The sequence below is a fragment of the Acomys minous genome (assembly GCF_964271855.1).
Source record: "Acomys minous genome assembly, chromosome: 3".
NCBI classification, from domain to species: domain Eukaryota; kingdom Metazoa; phylum Chordata; class Mammalia; order Rodentia; family Muridae; genus Acomys; species Acomys minous.
This window is the reverse complement of record NC_140485.1, coordinates 115,619,011-115,645,122: the sequence shown is the minus strand read 5'-3', so window position 1 is coordinate 115,645,122 and position 26,112 is coordinate 115,619,011. Positions and strand designations below refer to the sequence as shown.

Below are 26,112 nucleotides of genomic sequence, written 5' to 3'. Positions count from 1 at the left end.
GCTAAGAAGAGCGGGCGCTGGAGCGTCTCACCTCCAAGGTTCTTCTGTGACGGGGAGGAGTTCGGTTGCTCCGTTAACACCAAAATTCAACAAAGGACCATTCATTTATCAAAAACCATTTTCTCCTTTTAATCTGAGAACGTGTCTGAATTTCAAAGCTGTATTCGGCAACCACGGAAAAAGCCTTCCTCTACTAGGTCACATAAGAAGTGCCAAGAACACGCCAAATCATCCAAAAGGCATAATATCCCTCTATATTAGCTAGTTGGCTGCCAATGCTAGAACTTGTCACCTGAGCCTATTCTGTACTTGAAGAGGAGCCGATGAGAAAGCCTTTGCCAGTATCAGCTTCCTTAGAACCACATTACCAGGCCAGTATCTCTTTTACTTAAAGATAACATTATATATATATATATATATATATATATATATATATATATATATATATATATATATATATACACTACAGATATAATACAGAAAGAGGAAAATAAATGACAGTCCCCAGAACAGTATAAATGCCAAGAAACTCATTGAAACTGCCTTTTCAGCCCAGATCCTGTTCATCTGGACACAGTTGGGACCTTTAGTCACATATGTCCCTGAAATGAACCAACAGAAGAAGCAGTGTGTTTCCGATGCACAGGGGAGACCTCAGTTAAACCTCTACTGAGGCCCCAAACATAAAGCCCCGAGTCCCTACCCTGTTCCCTCTGCCAACCTCCCCTTTACGTTGTGAGGACAATGACAACAAAACGCCTTTCATGGTATTATTCCATGTTGTGTCTCTGCCCTCTCCCCATCCTTCAAGCCTCATATGCTGGGGAACGCTGGCCTCAAAGGTGCTAATCTGTTGCCTTAGATACTGTTTCTTTATGAGGCAATGGGTGGCAGAGGGCATGCCTTTGCCGCATACCTTGGCAACCGTGAATCGCCGAGCGCCGCTTTCATGAATGCAAGCCTTTCATCGCCATCTGGACATGCCCACAGGTATAAACATTTTTTTTTTCTTGAGGAGAACCGGGGAATACACATTGCATCAATAAACCTCTTGAATGACAAACAAAGCTGCCCCAGAGGCTGGGACAGCTACAGTTCATTAGAGTTGCTATAATATACTTCTATCTCTGAAAGACTGGACTCTGCTTCAGCCTTCTCAGACAGATGCATGGATCAGGATGGTGAGGAAGGTATGCAGAAGGAGGGACATCATTATATGGGAGACCAGTGAGGATGGTGCAAAAATAACCTGCCTGCCTTGAGAGTGAAGGGCAGCCTGTTCACTGCTCAGCAGCATTCCTTGCTGAAACCCCAGGTACGGATTCTTTCCCTTGGTTAGGGAACTGGCACTCACCCACTCCAGGGTATTTTTATGTTCTTCGCAGACAAACATTACAGATGGAATTCTTAACATATTTACAAGAACACAGACTTCGGACTTGACTGGCGGCGCAAAGGGAAGGATGTGACAGGGGCTTTGCCGTATTTTCCTGTAAACAAAGTGGCTATGAACTTGGAAATCAGCCATCACCGGCTCTAACCTCAGTCTCGCAATATAGTTACGACTCTTTTATGGAGATGGTATCACACTTTGATATGAAATACCTTAAAGATGTCAGTTTCTCAGGTATAACTTTTTTTTTAAACGTGTCTATATCATGTTCATTCCTAAACAGAGACAGACATCAAATGGAAAAAAAAAATTGGCAACATTTAAGAGTATATAAATCAAACAAAAAATTCTACCACGAGCCAAGATTTCTCACAGGAAGAGATGAAAGGAGCGAAATCTCAGGTGGGAAGCAGGTGATGATGTTGACAGACATTGGTGTGTCTCGGTGCGACAGACATGGGTGGCGGGGGTGTGAAAGAACAAAGGAGCATCGGGGGGTGTACAGGTGTCAAATCAGCCTGATTTTAACAGTTAAAAAAAAGACAAGGCTTCTAAAAGCCTAGACAGAGAATTAAAGGACTAAGGAGATAGCCAGGTAAAGTTGTACAAAATTCTAACACAGTTAAACCCTTCTTGCAGTCACTTGACTAATCAAGTCTGGTTTCCGGCTGTAGCCTGGGCAGGAACTGGGATGTTTTGAACAATGTGTCCTCCACATCACAAGAAGTGAGTTTCCTCCCTCTTCTTCTTTCAGTTCAGTAAAAGTCTCCGCTTACCAGTTATAGCTTGTTCATTTTCAAGCTGCTCCGTTGACCCTAGGCTTTCTCTCCAACTCCCCCCCACCCACCCCACCCCCGGCGTCTTTTGCCTTTAAGAGTTCAGGATGTCTCAAGCAGTAACTGTTACATTCTGTCTAGCAAGCTTGGACTGTGGACAGTGATCTAACCTCTTGGAAAAAAACATGGAGTGCACCCAAAAAACTGAGAGAGACATTCTCTCGTCTCAGCCGCCAGCTCATAGGTTTCAAAGTCCTGGGACAGACATCATGAACAGCCTCGGGCTCGAGCATGTAAGCAGGCAGTGCCAACTCAAATACAGAAAGCACTTCAGCAGGTATAAACAACGGGCCAGGCCCAGAAGGCAGGCAGCAAAGGGGGCAGCCGGCCAGCCAACCGGCCAGCCCGCCAGCCAGTCAGCCAGCCAGCCGGCCAGCCTGCGTCACTCTCCCGCAGCCCTCTCCACATGGAAAAAAGAAACTCCCCGGTCAGACTGCAAACTCAGGGACTCAGGATGCTCAGAGAAAATGAATATAAAAATATCTTTTCCTTAAAAGGGAGAAAGGTCTTCCTCGTAGGTGTCTGTGTTACTGGTGGGTGACTCTGTGTGTGTGTGTGTGTGTGTGTGTGTGTGTGTGTGTGTGTGTGTGTGTGTGTGTGTGTGTCCCAACATGGCAGTGATGTCATCATAATCATTTTGATTTTCCTAAACCAGCAAATTTGGCCTTGTTTTGAATATGTGAAAAAGAAAGTCGTCCATTTCTCCTTTAGAGGCCTGACCAGTTTCTATGACTTGTCTGTGTGTTCCCCATTTCTTAGTGCCACCGTCTTTTAAAAATACTCTTGACTTTCAGTTTGCTATCATCTATTGCTGACCTCTACAGTCAACAGAGACACAGACGGTCCTGTCAGTGGCTCCAGATCACATGACTGCCGTAGAAGAAGTAATTTTTCTTCAAGTGACACTTTGGGTTTTCTGTTATCAAAATCCAAAGACATATAAGTCACTTTATAATGGGCTCATAGGTGCCTGTTGTAAGGTCTTTTACAGTGCCAGTAACTGACCTGTTCAAATCACTAATGAGCCATATTTCTAAGGAAAGTGACCTTTATGATTTTGAATGACTTAAATTTAGATGAAGTTATTTGCTCTTTAAAACAGGAGGCTTAATGTAATGAGATTCATCCCCAGAACACCAGACCTGCCTGAACAATTTTATAAAACCCTTGTATTTTTTTCTTTACATTTATGTTAAGAAAATATCAAGCCTAATGGAGCCATAGACTTGAGATACTCATTATGTAGTTATCCTGTGGGTCAACCCTTCCGGAAGCCACATGCGCCATCTTGATGAGATTGAACATATTATGAGATTAATCACTGTGTAAGAGATCCTGTGGGCTCAGTTGTAATGCAGCTGAACACGCTCTGAAACTGTATGTCATACAATAGCTGCCGTGTTTTCCATTAAGAGCAGGGTAAGCACAGGAGCTTCTTGCTGTTTTTACTCTGCTGTTGTTCTGGTTTTACTGAGACCACATCAAGTCGGTCTATGGAGACACTGACACATGCTACCTTTACCAGTCATGTAATCAACTTTATTTTTGTATGTCTTAAGCTTTCTCTTTCTGATGCAAAGCTGTCATACTCATAAAGTAGCATTCTGAAGTCTCAGTGCTAGTTAAATGATAGAGCCAGGACCCTCACTCTGCTCTCCACAGATCTGGGATCTTTACAGTATAGTGTTCCAATTCTTTGCTACAAACATTTTTAAACCCAATATACAACAAAATACATGAGACAGTCAACACACACAGAGGCAAGGTTTGTTCCAGCACGGGGTTGGTAAATCCCACTGCTTTTAAGTTTGTGGCAGGAAAGGCCATGTTGGCAGCAGGATATGGCTAAACTCATGGCTAGGAAAAGGAACTGCAAAGCCTAAGGTCCCTTGATCCTCTTCGAAGGCATGCACCAATAACAAAATCTCCTAATAGCTCCTGCTACTTAGAGGCTCCACTGCCTCCCAACAGTGCTGTGGACTGGGAATAAGCTTTTAACGTGGACCTTTAAAGGGACATTCCCACCCCAATCACAGAGGCCAACAGCAGCAAAAACCTCACCGTGTCAGAGGGTAAAATATTGCTCTCCCACTAAAGATGGGGAAAAGACAGACAAATATTATCAGCTGTATCACTCAACATTACTCAAGAGATTCAGGCAAAAAAGACAGTAACGAAAGAAAAACAAGTCAAATATGGAAAGGAAAGGCCAGTTACTTTATACTGCCTATGTAGAACAAGGGTGTGAGACTCAATCACTAATTTTCAAAGCTTTTCATGCTTAAGATCAGTATGTTTATATATAATTTATTTCTTTTAGTATCAGTAATAGTTGGTTGCTTGATGCCATAAATTGGGAAAATTGACTATAAGTAAATTTATCATGAACAAAGGCATTATGAAAGAATAAAATATTAAGGGTTCCCACAAAAAGAACTGAATAAGTGGAGATACCATATTCTTGGCTAAAACACTGTGAATTGCCAATAGGATTACAGATGATATTTGTCAGGTTTATTCTGAAATGTATGAGATAAAAATACATTTACAATTTAAATACATTAAAATTACATTTTAAAATGAGAGAATATTATTAAAACAAAATGGATCTTACATCCCCAGAATGGAAAACAGTACATCACCACCACTGAAGTACTTTGGAATATAGGACATAAATAGAGCCACATCAAGGTCACAGGATGGATGACAAAGAGGATGCTTCAGGTAAGTGGGAATAGCTGTAGCAGCATATAGGGAAAATACAGTCTCTGTTTATTTAATATAAAAGAGGGTGATTATGTAATTCATGTATATTGTATGACAAAGGGGAACAAAATAAATTATTAGAGTTACCTTAAAATTTGCTCCACAAGTCAGAAATTCTATGGAAACCTAAACAGAATAAAATTACAAAGGAAAATCTATGTATAACCTTGGGAGTAAAGAAGCCTTCTTGCATAAGGTGTATGTATATTAAGAAGCAATAAAGGAAAAGACTAGTCATTCTGACCATTTCAACAACAAAAACGGCTTCTGTAGTATAAAAAAAAATCATGCAGAGATAAAACAGACTAGACAGCATGGGGAGCAATTTCAGTCACTTGCTTTGCACATAAAATACTAGCATTCAAAATGTTATGGCATGAGAGGAACATGGATGGGTAAAGCTTGTCAACTGGATTTGCACAGATGTGGAGACACACACGGCTGAACGAGTAAGTCAAAGCTGTTCAGCCATACTGCAACTAATAACAAACACCATGAGGGACAAATATATTAAGAATCGCCATCTTCAGCCTGTAAGAAGACAGAAAAATGTATGTTTCCTCTTAGTGTAAATGTGCACTGCCTTTGTGGATGACAGTTTTATAGTAGTTTTCAAACTCAAATCGAAAACAAGTTAAATAAAGGGACAAACAGGACGCAAAAACAACATGGAAATTTTAGTAATTGTCTACATATCATAGGACATCTACGGAAAGAGAAATGATGAAGGTAATACGATTCCCATCCAAACAACATCCCTTTGATGTTCGGATATGGGAGCAGTTAAGACGCCGAGCAGCCAACGCGATCCTGAGTAAAAAGAACACAGCAGAAACACCAGAAACCTGATTTCAAGACACATTGTGGGGCCACAGCTACCGACAGCCACACAGCCTACGGGTCAGCCTGGAGGTCCCAGAAACAAATCTGCACTTAGATGAAAGGGCTGGTCAGTACTTTGTCAACTTGACCCATGCTAGAGTCATTGGAAAAGTGGGAACCTCAGTTAAGAAAACGCTTCTATCAGATAGATCACCTGTGGGCAAATCTGAGGCATTTTCTTTATTAATGACATGAGAGGGTCCAGCCCACTGTGAATGCTTCCATTCCTGGACAACGTGTTCCTAGGCTGTGTAAGAAAGCAAAGGAACTGAGCAAGCCAGCAAGCAGCACTGCTCCATGGTCTCTGCTCCAGTTCCTGCCTCCAGGTTCCTACCCTGCCTGAGTTCCTGCCTGGGCTTCCCTCAGTGATAGACTGTGATTTGAATATAAAAGCCCAATAAACCCCCTTCCTCTCCCAAGGTGCTTTTGACCATGATCCTCACAGCAATAGAAAGCAAACTGGCGCAATGACTAAATGACTCTCAGAAAAGCTATCAGAAACATACACCAGAGAAAGGACAACCTCTCCACCAAATGCTGGGCAAAGGGCATATCCACGAGCAAAAGACTAGAACTTGACTCTTCTTCCTCATCATGCCCACAAAACCAGCATGGATAAAAGACTGAATTTAAGACCTAAAACAACTAGAAGAATACTGGGGGAAAAAAACACCTACTGGCATCGATTCTTCTCTGTCACACCCAAGAAAGAAAGAAAAGATCAGGAAGCTACTGCACAGCAAAGAATGAAGAGACATGCCAACCACTTATACCCAGAATGTATACAGGTTACCTTTTTTTGCATTTTGTTCCTCTGTGTAGAAAGCACTGCTGCCAAATAGTACCTGAATTGCAGGCGCTCCATACCTACAATCACCTCTCATTTAAGAACCCCAATACACCCCCCTTTACATTGCTCTGATGGTAAATTCACACTGAACCACTAAATATACTTAAGGGCTGGGGTCACACTGAACCAAGACAGATAGCTGCCATGTAATTCATGATGACAGTGTGCTAATTTTCTAACTGTCATATAAGCAAGTAACAAAGACAAAGAAAAAAAAAAGAGTCAAATCAGGCTAGGGAGCTAGCCAGGTGGATAAAATGTACAAGTGTGAAGAACGGAGTCTGACTTCCTGGAACCCACTAATAACCTGCCAGTCCTGAGCCTAAATCCATCTACATTTCTAGCCAATTATTCAGGATGCAAGGGTGCTCTTGGAATTATTGTCTCCTACCATCAACCAACACCATCTGCATACACATTCTATACAGTATGGAATATTTTAGTATTTTCTTTATGAAAAAATGATGTCTCTATTTCTTCCCTCTTGGAAATCCCGGGTGGGAAATTTAATCTGTAGAATCTAAAAGTAAAACCTTTATAAAATAAGGGTGGAAACCATTCATGGCAACAGCACTTGCTGAATATGGTCATCCGAGCATGTGGCAGATTAACCTGGACATTACTAGGTACCTTTTTTTTTTTTTAATGACCATATATGGACTTCTGACAGAACTGGTTTTCAACCTTGCCTAACCAAGAAAAAAAATGCTTTGGACAGCTGGATTACAAAATTATGTGTGGTCTAACCTGCACGATGTAAACAGAGTGTTTATGTGTGCATAAAGGGATTTTAGGGAGTCTGTGGCCAAGAGAAATAAATGCATTTCAACCCCATATGTCAAATGTCCCTCCTCTCTTTCTACGCTTTCATCACTGCCTTTCAATAAAGGACTCATGCGGAAGATAGACTGCCCTTGAGCAGCCAGCCTAAAAGGTCAGAAGCCTCTGGCAAGAAGGAGAATAAAAGAAGGAAAATGGAAACAAAAAATAACAACCAAGGGACTTCACTGTGAGCGACCAACGCCTGGCACCGACTTTGGCAGCAGGTTAATTGTCTTTGGAGGGTATTGATTTTGTAAGTCAACGCTATTAAAATCAGGCTCTGTTTCAGGCCTGGAAGACATAATGTGCAGATCTCTTGATCCAGCTTTCCCTAGAGACGGTGTTTCATCCAAGTCCACCCCTGCACTGGCTCATATTTTTAAGTCCAAAATCTACCGGAAAACCCGTTCATTTAGCCGTGCCACGTACGGTTCGGAAGTCTGTGTCACTGTTAATCTGGGTTTCCCGAATAAGTGGCCCTGCTCCCATTAAATGGGTGAGACTCCGCCCCAATGCTGTACAGTCCTTTTAGATCTTAGGAAATGCTCCGGTGTCCTTCCTCCTCACAATTCACCTGGAAATGGACTGATAATTATCCCTCACTGGTTAATCCTTTGTTTTTTGCTCGCCTCTTCAATACGTCCGACTGACTCTAAGAGTCCATGGACTGTGCTGGAATCAGTCCCATTTCCCCAGCATGCACGTTCTGCCCCCTCTCCTCCTAAAGCATCGTTTTGTACCGTCTGCGTTCTTCTTAAATCTCTCTGCCCCTTGTATCCTCTGACACTGATCTCATTAACAGGGATCTCTGCCCTGCCTCGCGCCTATCCTCCTGTTTCAGCTGCTGCTCCCCTTCCCCCCTTTTCTACGTCTCTCCTCTCTTTCTTACACTCTCCGCTTTCACCCCGTGCTGCTCGCTCCAGTTAAAAGCAGACTGTCTTTCTTTTAGGACAGGTTCTTAGCCCTTACCTGTCCAAGAAATATGCTTTTCCTCTTGCCTCTGCCATGCTGTCCTCAGTGCTTCTTACTCATGCTTCCGTGCTCCATCTCACTTCAGAGGCTCCTCCTACCCCAAGGAAATGGTAAGGGAAGCGCATCATGAGCCCGCCTAGCTAAATCTAAGGCTACCCCCTTAACCCCACTACATCGGTTAGCTGCCAGCCCAGTGGACCATCCTTGAGACTCTCGCTGTAAGGCGGAGGCCCCTTCTGCCTTCCTCAACCCTTATTTCCAGTTTCTTCTTTGTTTCCCTTTCTGGTTCCTTCACATCCCCTCAACTAGTAGTTGCCTGGCACTCAGTCCATGACCCCGTATCTGAGCTGACTTCCTCTCTGGTTGTCTCGTTCAGGCTTAGATTTTTTTTTCTTCACTGTTGCCTCTTTGATTAGCTCTCCCAGATTTCTATGTCTGGTCTGACCTGTTTCCTGGACTCCAGGCTTATTTATCTGGCTGCATATTTGACCCCGCCAGTGGGATGCCTAAATGTTACAAATTTAACTGCATGAACAACCAACCCAAACTGTTCCTCTGCTGTCTTGTCCACTGCAATAAATGTTGGCTCCATCCACCGACTGGGCCAGGACAGTAGTTCTTGGAGTCTTCCCTTGGTCCTCTCTCCTCTCCACTCCTCTCCTCCTCCAGTTGAGTCCACCAAAAAGCCCTCTTGGCTCCTGTTTGGAATGGGCCCAGACTCTGACCAGTGGTTTTTTACCACTACTGACATTAGTCTGGTTCACACCAACATGCCTTTCATTTAGATTAATAAAGTGGCCTTGTTTGAGAACTCTGTTGCTTTGATAAAACATTGACCCAACCAAGTGGGGGAGGAAAGGCTTTATTCATCATGAAAGGAGGACAAGGCAGACACTCAAAGGCGGCCTCACCTGGAGGCAGAACCAAAACAGAGACCATAAAGGAATGCTACTTGGTGGCTCAATTCCAAGCTACCACTCATGTACCTTTCTGATAAAACACCAGATGATCCTCCCACAGGGGTGCTAGCCCCTCCTCTGTTAGTTAGCTATCAAGAAAATATCTTCACTGGCACGCCCACAGGTGAATTTGATGAGGAAATGCCTTAACTGAGCTTCCATCTTCTAGTTACCTGTAGTTTGTGTCAAGTTAACAACAACAACAACAACAACAAAATACTATCCTGGAACAAATGCCTTATTTCAGCCCTCATCTCCTTCCCGGGATGCATTGTTAACCTGACAGAATGATTCTATTTGAAACATGGTAACTCCTTTACCCAAAGTTTTCAAATGACCCCCCTCGTGTCCCTCAAAGTGAAGGGAAAAGTCCTTATCACTCTCTCCAAAAGCCTCGATGGCATGCCCTGTTTGGTGTCCATGTCCCTTCTTAGTTCCTTATTTCCTGTGTTACCCTTTGAAGAAATGGGTCTACTTGATGTTTCTAGAACGATGCAGAATTATCAACATCTTCTTCAAGGTCTTACGCAGTGAGACCAGTATTATTTCATGGTTTTGTGACTCTGAGTCCTTGTTTTTCTGAAGTCATTATTTCCCGTGGCTGACATTACTGTGTCCTTCCTAGAACACCCCCCTGCTGCTACTCTGCAACCAGCTAAAGGACATGTCCTCCCTCTTCTACTTGTTCTACTTGGATGTGGCTCTCTGTCAGGAACTCTCCCATGACCTCACTCTTATTGTGTAGTTCAAGCTCTAAGCCTTTCAGAAGAGTCTATCTTTTCCTTCATTTTCTCAGTGGATGTGGATAAGATGAAAAAAAAAACTGTGGTTCTTGAGGGCCCACAAACAAAACGCTGATGTACCAGCATTTTGTGATCTGGTATAAACAAGAAATACAGCATTATTATTTGAGTCCATTGGAATTTATTGCAGTAATCACTGTTATGCATCTTATATTAAATACAAGCAGAAATTGTGTCCCCAGGAGTAACTGACAACTGATACACAATCCTCTCAGATGTAGCCCCTCAGTTATCTGAAAGAAGAATATACAAAATAAACACAAGATGAGCTGCCTTTTGTTTATTTTACTCAGGCACTAACCACAGCACGGTAAGAAGTAAATGAAATCTTCCCAGACTAGGGAATGAGCTCTCAAATATGGATCAAAGTGATCTGGAATGCAGTTGTTTATTGAATAACTTCTTCCCCTTTAGAGCAAAGCTAAGCTGTATTTTCCATCTTCACTCCAAATGGTAATAAATCTAATAAATATTTCAAAGCTCTTCTCCAATCAAAATGGTCTTCCAGAGTTCTTTGGATATCACTGTCATCAGGACATATTTCCTCTGAAAACTATAAAAATTAAACCATTTATACATACTTTGTAATGTCCAATATATCCATAGCAGAAATTAAAATTCTGTGGGTGGAAGAAAGGGAAAATATTAGGCAAATACTGCTGCCCCTGACATTAACTCTGATCGTTCAAACAATGGTTTTCCCATTTAGACATATGTGTCTATTTCGATCAAGACAGATTGTTTGACTGTCTGTGATGACACACAGCTGCAATCCCAGAAACCAGTAGGCTACAGCAAGTGGGGTCAGGAGTTCACAGTCATCCCCAGCTACAAAGCAAGCTTGGATCCAGCCTCAACCGTATGAGACCCTGTCCACAAAATAATATCAACCAGGAAATTGAAAAGATGACTTGGTAAAGAAGATAATGTAGATTAGATGGAAAATGAGTGACAGGAAAGTAGTCACCAAAGGATGAGCTAATGAAGGTGAGATGAGATTTTCTAGATGGCTTTGGGCTTCGGAAGTGTCTTACAGTCATGCACATGTGTGTGTTTGTGTGTGGAGTGTATGCATATATATGTGTGTGTGTGTGATATTTGCACATGTGTATGAGGGTGTGTGTGTGTGTGTGTGTGTGTGTGTGTGTGTGTGTGTGTGTGTGTGTGTGTGTGTTTGGCCTATGTGATCACCAATGATGATGAAAAATCCCACAGTCTAGTATCTTTGAGCTGGAGACTCAGCAGAGCTCAGGGTATTAGATCCAGTCCAAGGGCAGGAGATGATGTGATATATAACATGAGCAGAAGGCAGGAAGCCAGAGGGCCAAATTCTCACTTCTTTTACATGTTTCCCGTGCAGACCCTGAAGAGATTGGATGATGACTACCCAGTCTATTTCACTGAGCCCGTTGGTAGCAAATGAGAGGCCATCACAGGTACCCCAAAACTGATGGGCAGCTCATAGCCCAGTCAAGTTAGCGAGTTAGCATATAAATTCTCCCTCTCTGAAATGTTTGCAGGCAGACAAGGAATTTGCCTGTCCTGGGTAATCTGCTTCTCTCTGTTAAGATTTCAGTATTGAATTTAGCAGTTTATATCAGGTGTTGAGTGTCAATAAAGATACAAGGTTTATACGTAGCTCAAACTTGAGTTGCACAGGGCTGAACTAAATATTGTCTAATTCTATATCACACGTTCGATATTAAGCTTCATTTCAATGTGTACAACAGCAGTCATCCGGAAGTCCTGGGGTGTATTCGTTGCTATTACATCATGCCTCCTCATATGGGTCTCCGGTAGATAGGTTATATCTTGTCCTAAGCTGTGGTACTGGAAACAAAGCCCAACATGCTAAACAGATATGCCACCCTCCACCACTGAGCTACGTTACTATGCTCCAAATGGATTTAATTAAGAACTTACATACTGTATGCATATTGTTGATTTTTTCAGCAGATCTTGTCTGCTGGACCTGGGATCTAAGGACCATGAACAAGTAGGGCGGTGTTGAGATACCTTCTATTCTTCCTGTATTAATTAACACAGTAAATTGTTAAGGTCATAGTTTTCTTTAACCAGCTAGCTGCCAAAGGACAGACACAGAGACTATGGCTTATTTTTAAGCTGCAAGCACTATGCTGGGCAGAATTGGAGCTATTCTCACCCTGATACCCTTAAAACCCACATATAAACCAATATCTTGCCAGTCTGATGACTCCTGGGGCAGCTTCTATTCCATCAGTCTCTTTCTCCCGCCCTTTGCTCCTCCATCCTCCTCCTGTTTTCCTGTCTACTGCCCGGAAGTCCTCCCTTTCACTTCCTGTCCTTCTGCAAACAGCTTTTTATTGACAACTGCTACACCCACTCAAGGCATTCCTCCATCAGGAGGACTGCAGTCTGATGCTGTAGACAAACTTTCTTCAATTTCAGAGTACTTTGTTTCACACATGAATGTAATAACAACAACAAAAATAACAAAAAGTTATGATCCAAGAAAGGTTGTTTGAATTCAGAAAAATATAGTCACAAAAAAACACGTAAATATGCATCATGAAACACATACTTAAATATTAACAGAGCAGCCCTTTCCCAGAGCTCTCTCAGGACAGACCGATTTAAACAAAATTGCTTGGCACATGCTATAGCTTTCAACTGGGAAAGCACAAAAGCAAGGCAGAAGGCCATATCGATAATCAGGACACATTGGGTTCTATAGCTATGTTCTGATATCCAACAAGAATAAACAAGTCTTATAAATTGAATTTAAATATTTGCCACAGGAGGCACAAAATCACATCCAAAAACAATCCAGGGAACAAAATGTACCTGAGGTAAAATGCTTTCTGCTTTTGTTCCCCTGGAGCCTCTCTCCCAGTTCCCCAAGGGCCATTTTTTTTTTACCATGTTCCAACACATGAAAGGATGATATTGAAATATTCAGAAAAGATTATCAGACTGATTCAAACATTACATTACCACTTGAAACTTCTTAACAAGGTCTCTGAAATTTCAATACTTTGAAAGTGTGAGCACTCTTACAAATCAGGTGTCAAGCAAACAAGTTCCTGCAAGCTAAACTCTCCAGGTTGTAACCTGTTCAACTTTATTGACTTTCAATTCCCATAACTGCAGCCATCCAGGACACCCTAGAGATGCTGGAATCCACACTCCCCTTCATTTTAATAATAAGCTCTTCAATTTTCTGGGAGTTGGGAGTATTCTGGTTCCTTCTACCCTTTTCCAATAGACAGCGAGTGTTCATTTATAATACAGTCTGAAAACAGTGGGTCTATTACTGGGTACTTCTAAGAAAGCACATGGGGTGAGCAAGCAGCATGCACAGCAGACTCTTAACTTTGGTTATGTGGACCTGCATCTGCAGGCCTGGCTGGTACTGGGGTCTAAGACTCAATTACACTGTTTCAAAATAATCCTTTTTTCAATAACTAGATCAAGAGGTTTGAAAGTGCGTGTGAGTGCCTATCTGTCAAAAACAGCAAAACAAATGTCATTGCTGAACATTGTACTTTGATTTTTTTTCATTTGCAAAATAAAAGTAACTCATCAAATTCTGCTTCCTGGCACAGTGGCTGTGGCCATTACAGGAGAAAAGATGGACAGGGATGTTAAAGCCATAGTGAGATGAGAGTCCTGGCATGACTAGAGTTCCTCTTTCTGTCCATGTCAGTCTTCATTTTTGTATGAATATTAACCTGTCTAACTCTTACACTTAAGAAAATACAAGCTAGAATGTTTTTTGAGGACAAAGTTTCTCAAGACATTTTAGAATTTCTTGCTTACTTAGTCCTGGCTCAAAGTACTGCGAAAACATCAACTCCTGTAATTCTTTCACACCTCTGTTTCCAATCCTGGCCAGACTCTCAAATATAAAAAAAGATGTGTTAAGATAGTCAGGGGGAAAGTTCAATGGCTGCTTCCGAACTTCCAGAACTAACTTTGAACAAAAGTCAGTCAGAGTAATTACTCCTTCCTAGTCAGCCTGCTGCTGACAGGGCCCGTGTCCTAATTTCTAAAACTTAAAGGACTATTTTAAGAGCTTATCATGTCTCCCCTGTGTTTTTAATCCTAGTTTTCAAATCTAAAATGCTGGGCTGACAAAATTATTCACTGAGTAGAGGCTCCTATGCTCAGAGCTGACCATCTAAGTTCAATGTCCAAATCCCCCAAGGTGACTAGACAGATTGATTCCTGGGAGGTGTGCTCTGAGCTCAGTATGGGTGAGCACACATGCACGCTTGCACACACATACACTCACTCACACACACATACACACATTCATACATACACATACATACACACAGACACACACTGACACACACTTACACTCATACACAGACACACATGAACACACAGACACATAGTCACATCTACATGAACACACACACATACACACATGCACACACTCACAAACACAGACACATACACATATACACACATACACATATTGATATACAAACACACATGAACACACAGACACATAGACACATATATATGCACACACACATGCACATACACTCATACATACAGACACATACATATACTCATATATAGACACACACACACACACACACTGATAGACACACACAGACACAGACATAGACATACACACAATACGGAGACACACATACACAGACATAGACAGACACATACACACACAGACATACACAGAAAAAAAAACCTAATAAATATTCCTACTCTAGTAGAAATTCACAAGAAGTTTAAGCATATGAAAGGAAATAAAGACCCATGTATTCTGACAGAGTGGTCCCAAGTCTTTCCCTCCAGTTTGTATTAATGTCTTGAGAGTGAAAAGTTGCAAAGGAGATATGCAAAGGATAGGATGGAGAATAACCTAGGAAAGTAAAATTCTTACAGTGGAAAAGTCCAACAAACGAAGTGGGAACTACTATCCACACGGGTTAATTTTCAGGGCTTTAGATGGTGCCATTCACTTACAGCCAGAGAAGTCACCAAGGTACTTAAAGGAGAGGGTTAGAAGGGCTTGGGGGAACCAGCGCCCTACAATGTCCCGGAAATGCAAAGCATGTACCTCCATACCGTATCCTCAAATGTCTAATTAAAAAGAAGAAAGCTTCTATGCTTTTCTAGTTGTGGGAACCAGGACTCCTGTGCTTTTTCTTTTTACCTAAAAGAAGAAAAACAACAACGGTGAAACTAGAACCAAGTTCAATTCAGTGAGCCAAAGCCTAAAAATAGATCAGACTCAACTTTCTTAAGGAAAGAAATACAAGGTAAGAAAGAATAATACAATACCAAGTCAGACTTGAACGGCTTCTCAGAGTTGTCGGAATTGATTGCCAAGTCCTCATGGTGGTCAGATATGGGGGTGGGGTGCCTCTTGTGAAGCTGTGTTAAGCGTTGCTTCCTCGTCATCCTGGGATGGGAAAGGAAAAGCAGTTAGTGCAGTCCAGACCAGCTGAGTTCCTTGTGCTGTGACTTAAAGTAGGAATTCAGTTACCACAGAAAACCGCCCCAGTGACACCTTAGCGCTTGTCTTTTGTCTGTATGCTCACACAGAAAATGGCAGGATGGAGCTGTAACACCCGTGTTGTGCACTCAGTGTATTCTCTATGGATCACTAATGCATTTATTGCCATTTGCACAGATACAAAATGGGAAACATGTTTAGATTAGGATCCAAAACTTTTCTCATTTCCTCTTCCTCATTCACAAATATCCTCTTTAGTCTAGGCCAGCATTTCTCAACATGTGGGCTGCAACCCCCTTTAGGGGTCAAATGACCCTTTCATAGGGGTCACCTAAGACCATCAGTAAACAGATATTTTCATTATGGTTTGTAACAGTAGAAAAATTAGAGTTATGAAGTAGCCCAGACAATTTTATGTCTGGGCATCACTACTACATGAGGAACTGTATTAAAGGGCCAGAGCTGTAGGAATGAGGAGACCCAGAGCTCTAGACTGTCTTACAAGAGATTTTATTTGAAGTAAATTTCCTAATGAAATAATTTAGTCATAATTTCCTTGTCTGTATGTGTATATATGCATATGTGTGCATGTTCATATGTGAGCAGGTACACATGTGTGCAAGTGTGACTGTGTATGCACACGCATGTATGTTATTATATATGCATGTATATGTGCTTGTGTGCGTGCGCACGCGCCTGTATGTGTAGGCCATAAGACAGCTGTCTCTCACTCACTTGGAACTTGTCCAGCAGGTTATGCTGCTCACTTTCTTTTTTTAATATCCTGGATCCCACCTGTCTCCATCTCCAAGTGCATCGCTGCACAGGGCTAGCCACAATTTTCTTAAAGATGATACTTTTCTAAAGATCGAGAAGAGAATGAAAAGCCCCATGTTCCGTGTGCACTCCTTGCAGACTGGCATTTCAGCAAACATTTGTTGAACATCTACACTAGTCTATGCCCCATCATGGACAAGAAAATAATGCAAATCATGGGCATAATGGGATCCCTAAAGTGCATTAGTGGCACTCTTGTTGTCGGTGGCCAATAGCTCTCTAATTGGACTTAACACTCAACAAGAGGGAAAGCGAGCCTGGTACCAGCCAATTACTCAGAACTAGTGAGGTCATGGGCTTTAGAAGAGAAATCTTCTACCACCATTTTACCAGACCAGCATAGCTCCTAACTACATTATAAAGCTTACCTTTATACCAACAGATAAGTGAATCACTCATTTGCTCATCACAGCAAATGGGGACCAGTACAGAACATCACAACTGGTTGCAATGAAAGGAAGCCCCAAGTGGGTACATCTACAGCTCAACTCCTGCCCCTAAGTTCAGGGCAACATTGTGGGAGAGAGTCAGATCAAAAGAGCAAGCCAGAAGACCAGACAGTCTTCTGTGAGAGTGTGTCTCCTAGAAGTGACTGCCTAAGCCAAGCCTGAAGGGAGACAAAAATCAACAGAGTCTGGAGGCTTCCATGGGTCCGACCCTTACACCAGTGGTTCTCAGCCTGTAGGTCATGACCCTTTTGTGGCTCCCATGTCAGATATTTTGCATGTCAGGTGTTTACATTATGTTTCATAACACTAGCATAATTACAGTTATGCAATAGTAATGAAATAATTTTATGGTTGAGAGTCACTACAACATGAGGAACTCTATTAAAGGGCCACAGCACTAGGAAGGTTGAGAACCACCACCCTAGACAAAAAGAAAGGAAGAAAGAAAGAAAGAAAGAAAGAAAGAAAGAAAGAAAGAAAGAAAAAGTACAGATAAGCATTGACCACCAGAAAAGGAAGAAGTCTCCTTTCTCAGGTATAAACATCCTAACAGTTTATCAATACAAAGTGATCAGCTCTGAAACCTCATACACATAAAGAATAAAAATGAACTCAGCAGGCTCTGTGTGTGTGTGCATGTGTGTGTGTGTGTATAACAAAAATAATAATGAAAAAAAGAGACCATCAATTTGAGAGGTAGGGGGCATGGGAGGTTGGAGGAAGGAAAGGTAAGTGGGGAGTCATGTAGTTATATTTTAATTAAAACACATGTTTAAAAAGAACAGTGTGAGCAGGACGGATGGCTCAGTGGTTTGGAGCATTTGTTGCTCTTGTAGACCACCTGAGTTTGATTCCCAACTTTTACATGTTGGCTCACAACCATCCATAACTCCAGTCCTGAGGGACCTGAAAATAAAAGAATATGGAAAGACGGTAGTGGACACAGCTTAAAATAACCAGTATATGCTTAGTTTGTTCTCTGTCATGGGCTATTCTTTTACTAAAATCTAAATTTGATGGAGAGAGGGCTCCAGTCTGATTTATCTTTATATCCCTAGTAAAATACTAACTATGTAGTGGAGGCTGGATAAATACTAGAAAGGCTTTTATGCAACGGCAAATCATGAAAGAAAATGCTTATAAGGATTAAGGGTTACTGTTACAGGGAACAGAGGGAAGGTCCTCTGATTCAGTGTTCAGGTATGGCCCCTGTCTCTGAGTCAGTGTGAGTCACAGTCAGCCCACAGGGTTGCTCAGCTGGGACCTTGTTAGCTCTGAAGCTAAGCAAGCATCCAGCTAAGCTGCTCTGCAGGCCACCCAAGCTCAAGGTGTCAAACCCAACGCTGATTTAAAACATTGGGAACTGAAAGCTTGCTCAGCTCTTCGGCTCAAATCCAACGTTCTTTTTAAAGGGAGAAAAGACTTGTATAGGGTTACATAAAAAATCTCTGATTACCAAAAATCTAATACAACAAGTTGAACATGAATGTACTGTATGTACTTCAGAGGCTCATTTGTGAGTTGCTAGTGTCAATTCATTGTTTTTTTAACTATATAATTGCATAAACCTGTGCTACAAAGTTACTTTGAGATGTGAATATAATATCTAACAAATTAATTAAGCTAGATAGCATGTCTGTCACCAGCTTCTTTGTACCTTCCTAGTGTTCACTGTGTCTCACAACACTGCATCTTCTACTTAGGAGCCTCCAGATTAGTAGGTGCATAAATAGCTATTATATACTTTTCCCCTATGAAAGTTTTCATAACAATGCTTTTTTTAAAAAAGGTGTAGAGGGATGGAGAGATGGCTCAGAAGCTAAGAGCACTGGCTGCTCTTCCAGAGGAGCTGGGTTCAATTCCCAGCATTCACATGGTATCTTACAACTGTCTGTAACTCTACTCCCAGGGGCTCCAACACATATCTAATGTACAGACACACAAATAGGCAGGACACCTACCAATTCATATAAAATAAAAATAAAGCTTATAAAACACCCTTTAAAAACACTGTGTAAAAGTAGGGGAAATAGGATATGGATTGCTAATATCAATGTTTGAACAGACAGAATACTTAACATGCATAGAGACATACACATAAACATATATGTGCATACATGTACATTCGTGCATATTACACACACACACACACACACACACACACACACACACACACACACAGACACACAGACACACACACACCATGCATTTTTAGACCTTGGAGTAAATTCTTTAACATATTATACCTCCAAAGATACTTGTCCCAGTCAGCTTTGTTAACTTGACAGGACCCAGAGTCATCGGAGAAGGGATTTCAGTGTGGAGCTAATTCCTCAGATCAGATCAGGCATGACCGTCGGGGATTGTCTTGACTGTTGATCTTGGGCAGGCCAGCCCCCTGTGCCGGCACCATTGCTTGGGCACCTGGATTTTGACCTTCTGAGAAAGCCAGCTAAGCATGGGTCTGCAAGAGAGCCAGGCAGCCAGCAGCAGCCACATGCTTCCTGTTACACCTTCTTTGCTGTGATGTGAGACAAGGATGTGTGGCATAGCAAGAAAGCACCTTCAAGTTCCAGACTGAGGCCCTGCTCTGAATTTCCTCAACAATGAACTGTAACCTATAAGCTTAAATAAATCTCTTCCTCCTCATTGAGTTGACGTTTGTCATGGTATTTGTCACAGCAACAGAATAAAATTAGGGCAGTATACAATCTCAAATACATACACACACACACATTTGAGATACAAACACAAACACACATACATAAACACACACACACACAAACACACACACACATACACACACACACACACACAAACACACACACATACACACACACACACACACACACACACACACACACACACACACACACACACCAGAGGCATTGAATTTGCTGTAGCCAGAGTTACAAACAGTTATGAGGAATCAAACTCGGGTCCTCTGGAAGAGTAGCATAAGCTCTTATGTGCTGGGCCATCTCTCCAGCCTCACAGAATTACATATATTAAACCAGTAATGCTTTCAAAGGTCAGACCTGTGTTGATATACTTAGTGCTAATAGTAACATATATAAACCATTTTGATGAAGTGAGTTTTATGTCAGTTTTATGTAAAGTACCCCCAAATTGGGGTGCATATATTTTCTAGCATTTCCAGAAGAAGATGTTTCCTCGGTGGTCTCTTCTATGTGCTGGAAATGAACTTTGGAGCTCCAACGCATCAGTTCTCTGGCTGGTTAACAGGGAGGATGCTTTCATGCCCACTCACATAGTTAGTATACCAGCCGGCAGCTAAGCAAAGTACAGATCCTGGCCCTTCAGGACTTAAATATTCAGCATCTTCATTTGCATAAGACCCTGGCTGGTTTATATGCACATTGGATGAGGAGAATCACTTGCATAGATGTTTATTTTAATAAAGCACAAAATCCTTTGCTGTCCTCCAAGCCATACAATTCCAGACACTCATACAAACGATGAGAAAAACCTAAACAGATGGATTTAGATTTCCTTTCACCCTTATTCTAAATACAGAAATAATATCTTATTATTATATCCCCTCTTTTTGGATGTGCTTTCATAAACTGAGAAAACCAAGAGTTTTTCCTCAGATGGAAGAAGCCGAAACATCCATCATCTGCGGGAAATGGGTGAGCTAAGAAACACTGGAGACATGTCCTAAGGCGTTTACAAGCAACCGGAAGTCAAACACACTTGAAATAATTGGAAACTAGTCTCCCCTTTACTCCCTCACTGAAATTCCTCAACAAGCCTGTCAGATCAGCGCAACCTTGTGAGGGCAGTTTGTGTCCCCTTCCCCTGAAACCCTTCTCGGTGAGATTAAGCATCTTTGGTCTTCTAGACCGGATCATTGGTTTCCCCCACCGGCCTCCTTGCTTCCGTCCAGTCCGTCTCTGGAGGTAGGCAGGGCACCCAGGTTGTGGAAAATCTATGACCTGTGTCAGTTGGTGGTTTCCCCTTGCTCCCTTTCATAGGCTGAGGACCAATTGATCGTGCGCTGGGGCCAAACCCCTTCCTCCCATCCTTTGCCTCTCCTTCCTGGCTCTTCTGGGTCCCTGGCTCCCACTCTTCTTCCCTTTCCTCCCTCAGTACATGAACTCAGTTCGTGCCTGACTCATTCTCAACCTTTACCCTTCTCTAAACAGCATCCCGTCCTCGGATCCTAGCCACCATGCCTGTTGGGTTTTGAGGAGAAAATGATATGATCAATTAAAAAAAATGGTATAATCTGTCCTAGTCAGTTTAGACTGCTACAGCCCAACACTAGAGTCTGCATCCCTTAAACAAGGAGTCTTCTTTCCTTTATTTGGCCCCCTGTTGCCTTCCTCTCACCTTCTTTTCCTCCTTCTTTCTTTACTTTTCTTCCTTTCTCCCCCCCCCCCTTTTTTGAGACCACCTAGTGTTGTAGCCCAGGCCAGTCTTAAACTAGCCTTAGCCTCCTAAGCACTGAATTAGAAGTGGGGGCCGCCATGCCCAGCCCCATGGACTCTCATTTCCATACTCATCGTTCTAGAAACTAGAATCCAATGTGGGTTTCAGGTAAGGGCTTTCTCTCTCTCTCTCTCTCTCTCTCTCTCTCTCTCTCTCTCTCTCTCTCTCTCTCTCTCTCTCTCTTCTCTCTCTCTCTCTCTTCTCTCTCTCTCTCTCTCTCTTCTCTCTCTCTCTCTTCTCTCTCTCTCTCTCTTCTCTCTCTCTCTCTCTCTCTCTCTCTCTCTCTCTCTCTCTCTCTCTCTCTCTCTCTCTCTCTCTCTCTCTCTCTCTCTCTCTCTCTCTCTCTCTTCCCTCTCTCTCTCTCTCTCTCTCTCTCTCTCTCTCTCTTTCTCTCTCTCCACAGATAATGGAAATGAAGTGAGGGTCTGTGAAGGAAGAAAGGATTTCGAATGGTTATCCGCTAACAAGGTAACTCTTGTGGTCTTAGCTTTTCAATAGTGAAGAAACCGAAAAGACATTGCTCTTTTCTATGTAAAAATATTGCTTGGGAGCTGAAGACACAATTCATGAGTAAAGAATCCAGGCACCAGACCCTGGGTCTCACCATAATAATGGGGGGAAAACAAACAAAACTTTCCTTGCGGCAAAGAAATGTAAAAGGCTCCCTTAACGCACGCATACTTAAATTGCACACAAGAATTCTCTGTAAGCTGTGCTTTGGCAGACTTAGTGAGAAAGATAGACATTTGTGAGGGGGAAAAATAACAAGGTGTGGCCAAGAGCCTGCAACCCTGAAGCTTTAGGGGTAGAGGCAGGAGGATTGCTTGGATTTGTTAGTCAGCGAGTCTAGTCAAAACAACAAGCTCCAGGTTTTGCAAGAGACTCAGAAAATGATAAAAAGATACCCGAAATCCTCCTCTGGCTTGTGCATATGAACACATAGGAGCATACACATGTATCATATACATAAACATACACAAATGCACATGCATACTCATATGTATACACACATATACATATACATACACATATACATGGAATCTCTCACACACGAGCATACATGAGTACATAATTAAATTAGAAAGGATCATCCAATGAATGACTCATCTTTAATGACTTTATTTATTTATTTTGAGGCAGGGTCACATGTCACCCGGGCTGGCCTTGAACTCAGCGAGCAGCTGACCTAGCCTTGAACTCCTGATCTTCCTGCTTCTGCCTCCTCAGTCTGGGATCATAGGCACATGTCACCACACCCAGCTACTTACTTTTAGTTTTAAAACAAACATCAACACATGCTTGCAGCAGAATGAAGTCATCTTAGGTGACAATTGCTACTGGCAAGTATTTCCAAATCATCCATTTAAAAAATCACTAAAGAACAAAACGATGGTATCCATTCCTGGGAACTTACCATGGTCCAGACCCCTCAGCGAATAAAAGCCTTTCAAGGAAGTGTTATTAATACCCTCATGTGCAGGTGTGAGAACAGAGCCATAAGGTCACGTCACTTGCCCAGGTGACCCAGACATTGAGTGTCAGACAGAGGATTCAATTTGGTTTAAACATTGCATTGTTCTACCTTCAGTTTTCCCATTATTGTCTGTAGCCACTAAAAAAAAACAAAAACAAAAAAAAAAACAAAATCAAAAACAAAAAACGGGGTTTTTGTTTTCTTTCTTTCTTGGTTTTTTTTTCTAAAGTTTGTTTATTTTTAATTTTACATCCTGATTGTAGCTCCCTCCCTCGTCTCCACTGGGTCCCACCCTTGCTCTTTGTTCCCCCTCCCCCTTTCCCCTAGCCCTCAGAAAGGTGAACCCTCCCCAGCTACCATCTGACCCCAGCCTATCAAGTCTCTTCAGGACTGCCTGCATCCTCTTCCTCTGTGGGATGGCAGAGCTGCCCTGCCAAGGGGGAGTGACCAATAGGGTCTGTGCTCCTTGTGGACTGCATCTGAGCAGGGAAAAGCAGTCTAATAAGAATCTTCTCAAAAGAGAAGGAGCCTTCATGCTACTGTTGTAGCATATGGTTAGGATAGTCATTTTTGCAGCTTGTAGAGTTCACAGCTGGGTAAAACTGTTTATGGCTTTTCTCCACCAAGAGCCTGTAAGGGGCCTTCCAGTACAACAGAAGCTGGTCGGCAGGGAGAAAGTACCAATCAGTAGCAATGTGATTATGTTCTCTTCAGCAATAGAGTGTTACCGTCACGTATTAGTGGGTAACCAAGCACAAAGGCCATAGCCTACAGTGTTTAGGGAGAGGGTCTTCTGGGACAGCCCTAAGCAACGGTCAGGGGAGGAGTCAGTTGTCTCTAATGTGGGCCATGGTAGGCTGCCTGTGCTCTGGCAGATGGCTCCCTACACCCGTGTGCATACATACCACACTGGTTAGATTCAGTGGGTCATAGACAGGAGAGGAAGCACATAAAGAGACAAGAGGCTGAGAAGGTGTGTAGATGGTCTGAGGGGAGTTCAGGGAGAGATCCAGTGGCTGGTGTGATCTAAATGTATTGTATTTGGTAGCTGCAGGATGGCTCAGCTTGCCCTCCCAGTTGGACCCACACGGCAGCTCACAACTACTGTAACTCCAACCCCACGAGATCTTATCCTGGCTTCCATGGGGTCTGGATGCACATGGTGCAAAGACATACATGTAGGTAAAAAAGAATTCAATATGGGCAAAAATAAATAAAAATTTCTGAAATGTGAATATATGTTGTATTCATGAATAAACTATCAGATAACTAAAACTGTTTTTTTTAAAGGAAAAGGAAGAAGCAAACAGCAGTCTTCGACTCCTCGCTGAAGAGATGAGGCATCACTAAAAGTGCCTGGAACGGTACAGACTAGAGCCAAGATGGTGGTTTTTAATAAAACTGAGAAAGGGTGGGTTGCTTTCCCACTGACACTGTGGAAACAAATACTCTCCAACCTTAGAAATGTAAAATTGTTCATGTTTTTGATCTTGGGACCAAAGGAAAAACTAAAAATTCCTCTGTTTGGAACGCTCTCTGGAAGACTTCAAGGAAACCATTATCATAACCGTAGTACAGACCGGCTCTGTGAGAATCCAAGCTCTGTCAACATTTCCTTCATAAACTCACTGCTAGGACTTTCTTGCTCATCCACTATTATTCAGGTCAACAAGCTGAACTGTTGTTAGGTCTTTAAGTGTGCCTGACGTTATTCCAAGAACGAACGAGGAAAGTGGGTATCCGGCAGCTCGCCGTCATGGCAGAACATGTGCTGTGAGCAGCCTTTGGACAGGTCCTTGCTGCGCGTCCTCTATTTTTCTTGCTTTGGGTGAGGTTCTAGGGAGGGATGGAGGTTGACCTGAAATAAAAAATTTGATTCATCACTTGACTATGAGCAAAACTGTTAAAGTTCAATAGATAATATAGAGTTCGATAAACTACTAAGACATTTCTCCACTTTCTGAGTCTGCTCAAAGACTTCCGGCAGAGATCATTTTAAAGGACTCTGGCACTTTAGGTTTTATCTAAACCCTAAGAACCCAGGGGAAAGCCGCTTCTGACCCTGTCCAGTACATTCCTGCTGCACGGAAGCGAGCGGACACGGAATAAGAAGAGAGTATCCTCTCAGACCATCAACAAATACTGGATTTAATTCCTCCTTCGGGAATCACTAAACCCAAGGAATGGGGACCCTTCTGAATTTGCTTCTATTGTCTCTCCATTCCACATGTCTGGGCCGATCTTTTCTCCTTCGTCCTCCCTCGAGATGACTTGCCTTAACTGCCAAAGCAAAGATGAAAACAGTTATAGCAGATAGCGTCTTAGGAAGGAATGTGAACTATGTTTATGTAACAGTCTAATATATTGGGCTCTATATGGCTTATATCTCCATTTTAATGAGAAGAATAGTAAATAGTGTGACTGTTATTAGGTGGCTAAACCAGAAGACAACCAACGAACGCTGGGCATGGTGATGCACGCTTTTTACTTTATTTGAGAAGCTACAGTAAGACGATCTCATGTTTGAAGTCAGCCTGGACTACATTGCGAAACTCATGCGGTGGCGGGGGGTGGGGCAGCAAGGGAGAATACATTTTAAAATACAAAATGTGAAATTATGACAAATCTCCACAGTAATAAAATATAAACAATGCCAAAGAAAACAATGACAGAATAAATTGTTCAAGACTACCCTGCTTGCTGGGAACAATTTCTGGCTTCTTATCCTAATAGTCCCAATTAGATTTTCACCTCAATACACCTAATAATAAAAGATATATATATACATGAATGTCGGAGCATAAATTTCCTCCACCTCATAGGATCTAGGAACCTGCTGGGTGTGTATAGGAACACAAAGCAGTCTAAATGTACTTTCTAGGAGCACTTGGCATTCCTTACCAAGAGTTAGCACAAGTTTTGCTTTTAGATTTATTTTAAATGGCGACTTTTTGTCAAGCATTCACTCAGGTCTCATAGTCAATTGACCAGTATATAAAGTTTCCAATAAATAAGTCAGCTTGTGAGAGTGTAACATTGACAGCTCACCCTACTGTGAGAGTTGACACCTTTCCCTAATCTCACTGTTCAGTACATCACAACACTAAGTAAAAACGGTTTAAAAGCTAAGGCGTTTATGTGTCA

At 42.2% G+C, this 26,112-nt stretch overlaps 3 long non-coding RNA genes across 4 annotated transcripts in view; 1 reads left to right on the top strand and 2 right to left on the bottom strand.

Annotated features, from left to right (window-relative positions):
- Window positions 1-891: 891 nt before the first annotated feature.
- LOC311593699 lies at window positions 892-24,552 on the top strand. Of its 2 annotated transcripts, XR_014777805.1 has the most exons (7): window positions 892-990; window positions 1,386-1,581; window positions 1,677-1,795; window positions 2,033-2,119; window positions 4,852-4,953; window positions 11,644-11,719; window positions 24,259-24,552. It is a non-coding gene; the product is annotated as an uncharacterized lncRNA (long non-coding RNA). The 2 variants fall into 2 exon arrangements; XR_014777804.1 differs by lacking the exon at window positions 2,033-2,119.
- LOC311593702 lies at window positions 15,367-16,600 on the bottom strand. The gene is made up of 3 exons (XR_014777807.1): window positions 16,489-16,600; window positions 15,579-15,699; window positions 15,367-15,450 (listed from the first exon to the last, which is right to left on the bottom strand). It is a non-coding gene; the product is annotated as an uncharacterized lncRNA (long non-coding RNA).
- LOC311593698 overlaps window positions 22,598-26,112 on the bottom strand; it is a 35,217-nt gene continuing 31,702 nt past the window's right edge. Inside the window, exons 2-3 of the long non-coding RNA XR_014777803.1 lie at window positions 24,549-24,826; window positions 22,598-23,106 (exon numbers count right to left, since the gene is read on the bottom strand). This is a non-coding gene — a long non-coding RNA (uncharacterized lncRNA). The remainder of the gene's footprint in view (window positions 23,107-24,548; window positions 24,827-26,112) is intronic.